Genomic DNA, 8,851 nt, shown 5'->3' on the forward strand with positions numbered 1-8,851 from the left:
TATATATATATATATATATATTAAAGTGTTTTTTTAATATGAAGCCTGTTTCTAGTTTTTACTACATATTACTCCTTTTCGATTGTATTTATGAGTAGCTAATGTCACTTTTTGGTAGCTATTTAGTTAGGTGATAAAACAAGCAATATCAAGTATGGTATTTGATTATTATTTTGTAATTTCACATAAACAAGTCTAGATTATCCGTAGATTTATGTATTATTTATTTTTTAAAAATAAAAATAAAAAAACTAAATTTTACAGGATTAATTTTTACCTAATTAATTATATGTGAAAGTTGTCCTAAAAAATATTATTTGTGAAAAGATACTCTCTTTTAGGTTTTAGACTTTTGAGACATAGTCACATACCAAAATGCTATGTTGAGTCATAGAAAATATTCCAATTAGAGTGTTTATTATATACATATATATATAAAATATGATTACACTTAGCATGCGTAGATACTAGATGACAATAAATCCATTGTGCTCTTTCTGATTGCATTATCTTATTTTCTACTTCATTCCCATTAAAAGCCTCACATTATATTATTAAATTGCTATATTTATATATAAATCAATATTTTAAGTGATGATGGCATTTTCATAATTAGCCCAATATTGCCCATTTGTGGCCTTCAAGTGCACACCTCTTTTTTTTTTTAAAAAATTATTATTATTATATCTCTCAATTATGTGTAAAATACCACTACAAAAGTTATAATTCAATTTAGAGAAGTAGAATTTTCAAGAAATGTTGTGTAAAAAAGGAAAATAGAGAAATTAGTTATATTATGAGCTATTACATTTTATATTTGAGAAATATATATAAATGTGATATTTTCAAATCTTTTATTTGTTATATCAGGAGGTTCAAGCTCATTGTATGAAGTTTATCTAATATAATTTACTTTTTTTTTAATATATATATATAGTTTACAGACTATTATTTTACTTTACTCTGCACATCATGATAAAAAAGAACTCATTAATATACGTATGTGATATCATTTTCTAAGAAATTGTCATCTTCTTTTGTAATATTTGTATTATATTATTTTATTTTTTTGATAGTGTATAAATTTTTGACTAGCCATGTTGTAACGCTTTTTTCAGTGTCTGTTGAATTGCTAATGTTTCAAACGGTTAAACCTCTGAGTCTGGACCCAATTTTCCACAATAAATTATTAATTACTCTTTTTTAAAAAATTTGTATCATTAAACAAGTGTATATCAATTTATTATTAAAATAAAAATTGTTAAGAGAAATAAATATGAGCAAGGGGGTTAGGTGTTATCTTATCAGTTCAACGAGAAACGAACTTGTATTAATTAACAAGCATGAAAAATTAAAAACTAGAGAGAATTAGATATTCTATAATCCTCACAAAATTTATAATATACTCTATAATGATATTACAAAAAGTCGAGTTATCAAACTCAATTTACTTTTACAAATGTGAATTAGAAATGACAGATAGTGCATCTGAAATAATCTTGAAATATTTTCCTCTCGTCTTCTTTTTCTTCAATATGCCTAACAACACTTAATAGTTTATCATTTTTTCTCAAATTTATTAAAATTATTAATGTTATCATATGATTTTATTTTACTAAATCACATCCTAGTAAGGACAAATCAGAATTGTCTTTTGCTTCACGTGCTTAACATTAATCCATAGATAACTCATTTATACATGTCAGTATGTATTTATATCCATCCAAAATTCACATAAAATTATTTGAGGCAGTTTGGTATATGAAAGATAAAGGGGAAATATTTTCATCATACATTAACATTTGATTAAAAATATTAATTAATTCCAAATTATTTATGCTATAACTTTATAACAACAAGTTATCTTAAATATAAGTTGGATAACTCATCATATAAGATATTTCAATATATAAAATAATTTAGTTTATGTATTTTCATACCAAACAAACGACCATAATTACATGTGCTTACATATAACTTTGTAATATGTAATTATAATTGTAATAAAAATATATTCTCACCTTAATTAATTAAGTAGTTTTGTGTGCTAAGACACATTTACTTAGCCAAATAAAAAAGAAAATTCCAGTGTAAAACTTGTATTATAAGAACACTTAGTACAACCTCTTACTGCTAATTAAGCTCTACAAAATTTACTTTACAAAAGGAACACTATGTACAGAAGCGAAGAAGTTAGCATAGCTTATATATTTCACATAACATTTATGTTTTTTTCTATATTATGGTGGCTTCGACGGTTCGAATAAAGCTTGTATTTTATGTGATTATTATCTTATTTGAACTCTCGGTAATAGTATTATTAAGTGTTAGTGAAAATTTACAAGATAACAAAAATACAAGATTACAACTGAAAATGAAATGAAGAAAATAAATCTCTTTAGGCTGAGACGCGGATATCTCGCTCTCTTTAAGGAGATTCAAGCCCACTGCAACAAATGTTTTCACTGGTCCAGCAGTAGTCCTCTTTGCCTTGTCCCCTCCAAGATACAACAGCCTTCACAAAAGTGTGACTCAACAAACTCTGGACAATAGTTGAGTCCAAAGCTCCACAAAAAAATACCTCCCTTCAACTAATAAGAACTCTCTTTTATAACTAACTTTTATGCATTCTATATTTTCATGTATGTTGTGTCCTTTTTTAAAGCCAAATGAAGACCAACACTATTTATATTAGTAGAACTCTTCCTAGCAATGAATAGAAAGATAAATAGTATAATAAATAGTAAAGGTAGATGGCCTTAGGAGTTAAATAGGTTATAAGGTGTAATTTCATGAATAAAGAGTAAAAAGTAATGAAATAAAAGGTTAACAGCCTCTAATGGCTGGAACTTGACCCAAAGGATGGGTTACATATGCAATTAACTCCATTTGGAGTAATGCTGCTAAGAAATGCAGCAATAATAATTTTTTAATGGCAACAATCAACTGCCAATAATTTTACATTATGTAACATATATGATAAGTGTACCAACGGCTATTAACCAACGTCTATAATGGCTATGTGCAAAAAATGCATATTTTTAAATTATTAAAATATCGCACTAATAATTTCTTAGTCATTTTAATATTAGATAAGAGAGTCTATCAGCTGAAAGATAATTACTATGCATAATAAAGGTGTGCTCTGTATTGAACCTCCACTTAATGAAATAGTAATTTTTATTCCAGAATAGTAGTGGTCTCAGATTTGAACTATGACTGCTTAAGGGAAATAAAATATCACTGCTCACACATAATAATCAAGGTGTTGACATGAGCTTTAAAGTCAGCACGTTATGGTCATGTCCTATCCCGATTTCATGAGTGCTTTTGAAAATTAGCTAAATTCTCAAAGGAAGCGATCTACTTCCGCACACACATATGTGAAATCTGTCGAGAGTGCTCCTGTAAGCTTAACACTCCACACATACGGGCTACATATATTCGTTAAGAGTTTTATCAACTCAACCTTCACAAACTACAGGAAACAATGCATTCACATCATAGGGAGGAAAATAAAAGATAGTGCATTTTTTCACAATAAAGTCATCATATGATTAGTTTTTCCCTTTGAACTTGGTTATAGGATCTCTAGTCCCTAGGTTGGGTTTCCTCATATATGACTCAAGAATTTATAGGCTTCGATCTCATCCCCCTCGATGTGTTCTAGAACTTTTCTCTTGTTAAGGCCTTAGTAAGAGGATTTACAAGATTATTACAAGATTTGACATAATCAACATTAATGGCACTATTTGTCAATACGATCTTATATTACTGTGTTACCTCCTTATACGTATGGATTTATCGTTGTAATAACGGTTTTGAACTCTACCGATTGCAGCGGTGCTATCACAATGAATTAAAATAGGAGGAATTGGTTTTTCAAAATAAGGAATTTGAAACAACAAATTTCTTAATCAATTCGCTTCCTCACTAGCTGAAGCTAAAACAATTAGTTCAGCCTCTATGGTAGAGTTAGCAGTTATAGTTTGCTTTTTTGATTTCCAACAAATAGCACCACTACCTAAAGTAAAGACATAACCAGATGTAGAACACGAATCACCTGATAAAGTGTTCCAATCTGCATCACAAAAGTTTTCAAGTACAACAGGATATTTTTTATAGAACAAACCACAATTTTTCGTTCCAATTAAATATCTCATAACTCTTGTTGCAGCATGTCAATGTTCATTACCTGACTTGCTTGTAAACCTGCTAAGTACTCCTACTGCATACCTAGTGCAATCAGTCACATATCTCAAACTTTCGATTATGCTAGCATATTTCTTTTGATTTATTACATCTTTTTCACTTTCAACAAGTTTTAAGTGAACACTTGAATCAAAAGGAGTAGCAAGTTATATTTTTTCAAAATTTTCTCAACATAATGTGACTGGTCAACGAAAATTCCATCACATGTTCTTGTTATTTTTATTTCAAAAATAAAATTTGCCTCACCAAGATCTTTCATATCAAAATGGCTTCTAAGAATATTTTTAGTTTCATCAATAACATTCATGTTAGAGCCAAAAATAAAAAAAATCAACATAGAAGCAAATAATCACATGTGAATTATTCTAAGACTTATGGTATATTCACTTATCACACTCATTTGTTTTAAAATCGTTTTCAATCATGCAGGAATTAAACTTTTCATGTCATTGCTTTGGTGTTTGTTTTAAGCCATATAGGGATTTAATAAGTTTACATACTTTGCTTTCTTGGCCCGCTTCTACAAAACTCTCAGGTTGATCTATATAAATTTCTTCGTTTAGGTCTCCATTAAAAAAAAAACAGTTTTTACATTCATTTGATGAATTTGCAAATCAAAAATTGCAGCCATAGCAATTAAAATTCTTATGGATGTAATCTTGTTACCGAAAAAAAAGTATCAAAAATTTCTAGGCCTTCTAGTTGTTTAAAACATTTTGCAACTAGCCTAGCCTTATATTGATCAATAGAACCATCCGGTTTCAACTTTTTTTTTGTAAGATCCATTTGCAACCAATAGTTTTACAACCCAGTGGTAAATCAACTAACTTCCAAGTTTTATTAGAAACTAGAGATTTCATTTCATGTTTACAGTCTCCTTCCAAAAAATAGAATCATGTGAAGATAATGCTTTCTTCAAATTTAGAGGGTCATTTTCAACATTAAACACATAAAAATTAATATCAAAATCTTTTTCTACTCTAGCTCTTTTACTTCTTCTTAACTCAAAATCATCATCTTCTTTATTTTTCAAAGTAGAAGTAGAAGAATTAGGTAGTGACAAAATGTTTTGTTTAATTCTTTGACCCCGCTATTTTTAGAACCAAAAGGAATTTATTTTAATGAAAAATAGCATCACCAGATTTTATCACAATGTTATCTTCAAGATTAAAAAAATCTATAGGTTATACTATTTGAAGCATAACCAAGAAAAGCACAAATAGTAACTTTCTTACCCAACTTTGTAATCTTGGGATCCATTAGCCTCACAAAGGCTAGACAACTCCAAACTCTTAGATATCTAAAACTTGACTTATAACCTTTCCACAATCTAAAAAGGTGTTAATTTAGACTTTTTTATGAGGCACACGATTCAACACATAACAAGCAGTTAAAATAGCTTCACCCCAAAAATTTAAAGGTGTATGTGACTCAATTAGCATGACATTAGTCAACTCAACCAAAGTTCTATTTTTCCTTACCGCTACTCCATTAGATGATAGAGAATAAGGAGGGGTAGTTTCATGAATTATTCCCAATGACATAACAAAAGAATTAAACTCATTTGATTCATATTCACGGCCTCTATCACTTCTAATTCTTTTTATTTTTCTTCCAAACTGATTTTCAACCTCATGGAGATAAGTTTTGAAATTTTCAAAAGCAACACTTTTATTTTTCATCAAGCAAACATATGTAAACTTAGAAAATTCATCAATGAAAGTGATAAAATATCTATTACCTTCACGAGTTAGAATTCCACCAAGTTCACAAATATCAGTATGAACTAATTCTAACAAATCAGTTTTTCTTTCAACTTGAAAATGAGGCCTTTTAGTGATTTTAGCTTTACTACAAGCCTCATACTTTTCAAAATTCTTTTTAAACATTGGGATTAATCCTAAACTACTCACGATTCCAACATAACGATAATTAATATGGCACAAACGAGCATGCCAAAAATTGGTTGAAGAAAACATATAAACTGAAATAGAAGTTTTATTCATCTCAACATTCAATTTAAACATCCCATCACATGCATACCCCTTCCCCACAAAAATACCCTTCTTCACTATTACATATTGATCAGATTCAGTAATCTGTTTTAAGTCTGCTTTATTAAAAAGAAAACTAGACATCAAATTTTTTCTTATGGAAGGAGTATAAAGTACATCTTTTAAAGTTAATACTCTTCCAGAAGTAAAACACAATTCGACATCTCCCTTCCCAAGCACTTGAGTAGTATGAGCATCTCCAAAAATTATGGTTTTGGGCTCCTCAAAATGAGTATATTTTTTAAACTAGTCTTTGTCATAACAGACATGATGGTTTGCACCAGAATCAGCCCACCATCTATCAACATTCTCAACCATGTTTATGTCGGTAATCACCGCCAGAAAAGGTTCTTCGGTAACGTTTGCCTGAGCGTTAGGACACGTTTTTGAAATCTATGAAATCGAGCAATATGCCCACTCTTGCCACAAACAAAGCATGGTCCCTTTTTTTGAACTTGTTGATTTTGTGCTTGGTTATTTTCACCATTATTTTTCTTTGGAGATCTACCATTATTTTTCTTGAGTTTTTTTTATTCTTAGGCTTCAAAGAAGTATTTTTATGAGTTTCAGGAATATCATTATTCAAAGTAATTAAATTTACCTTCGATGTGATGTTGTGCTCTTTTGTTTGTAAAAGTGCATCTTGCCCCTTGCTTCTTCTTACATGCGGATTGTCATTATCAAGGTTTCAAGAGAAGTTTCCTTTTGTTTGTGGCACATAGTTTTTTGAAATTCCTTCCAAGAAGCTGAAAGTTTATCTACTATGCCACAAATAATAAGGTTATATCCAATTTTAACCTCTTCGGACCGAAGCTCTCCAACAATCATTATTAAGTCTTGAGCTTGGTCTCCCACCGATTTATTGTCCACTATTTGGGAACGAATTTTTTCGCTCCCGCCTCTTCGATATCATACTTACTCTGAAATACTTTCCAATTTTTTTTTGCACTAGAGTAAGTTCTATCATAATAATCATAAAAATTATCAGACAGACAATTAATAATATAATACCGACACTTATAGGAATCACCATCATACTTTTCCACTATCTCTACATGAGAGATAGTTTCATCGTCATTCATAGAGGTGATGTCTTCTTTATTAGGATTCTTCTCAGTTAACACATAAGAAACATTGAGAAGACTTAAGTAGAAAAGTATTTTATCCTTCCATCTCTTAAAGTGGTTACCATTGAACCAAAATGGCTTGTTAAAGTATCCCATCTTGGCATCTGCAGTTTTTTCAATTATAGTCATTTTGAATTCTCCTTAAAATTGTTAGTAAAAACTTACAAGATAACAAAAGTACAAGATTACAACTGAAAATGAAATAAAGAAAATAAATCTCTTCAGATAACAAAAGTACAAGATTACAACTAAAACGGATATCTCGCTCTCTTTTAGGAGATCCAAACCCACTGCAGCAAATGTTTTCATTGGTCTAGCATTAGTCCTCTTTGACTTGTCCCCTCCAGGATACAACAACCTATTCACAAAAATGTGACTCAACAAACTCTGAACAAAAGTTGAGTCCAAAGATCCACAAAACAACCATCTCCCTTGAACTAATATGACCTCTCTATTATAACTAACTTTTATGCACTCTATATTTTTTCGTATGTTATATCCTTTTTTTTAAACCAAATGAAGACCACCACTATTTATACTAGTAGAATTCTCTCTAGCAATGAGTAGCAAGATAAATGGTGTAGTAAATAGTGAAAGTAAATGACCTTAGAAATTACATAGTTATAAGCTGTAATGGAGGAATAAAGAGTAAAAAGTAATAGAATAAAAGGCTAACAACCTCTAACGACTGGAACTTAACCCAAAGGATGAGTTACATATGCAATTAACTCCATTTGGAGTAATGCTGCTAAAAAATGCAGCAATAATAATTTTTTGATGTCAACAATCAACTGTCAATAATTTTACATTATGTACATATATGATAAGTGCACCAACGGCCATAAACCAACGTCTTTATGGCTATGTGCAAAACATGCATATTCTTAACTTATTAAAATGTCACATTAATATTAAGATTCAAAAGGCAATGTCATGATAGTACTGTTAGGATATACTATTAACCATGAGTTTTGATGTAGTATTAATATTGAACAATTGTTCATTCATTTATTCAATTCAATAAAGTGTTACATTAAATAGATCAATTGTCATATATGTGTCCTTAACTTATATAGTAGATGATTTTTGGTGTATAGAGTTTAAGCTTATACACAGAAGATTAAATCATCGGTTCTTATAAGTTAAAATTTATAGTTCACAATCATAGATGGAAATTTGGGCAAAATCATCAGAAAGATTGTAGCACGAGATTAATTGTAATGTATCTTGATTATGAGAATGACATAGTTCTAACTTCTCGTGCTAGTGCATTTGATATGTATTGAACGGGACCAAGCAGAGATAGTTGTTTTAGACTGACTGATAAAAACATATTCTCTAAACTATTAAATGCACTTATATTCTTAATCTTGATATAACGATTATGATCTGTATATATTAATTATCATTTTGATTTATTAAAAGGTGAGATTCTGAGATGGGTCAATATGCCTGGTA

Source organism: Solanum pennellii, chromosome 5, assembly GCF_001406875.1.
Source record: "Solanum pennellii chromosome 5, SPENNV200".
Lineage (NCBI taxonomy): Eukaryota > Viridiplantae > Streptophyta > Magnoliopsida > Solanales > Solanaceae > Solanum > Solanum pennellii.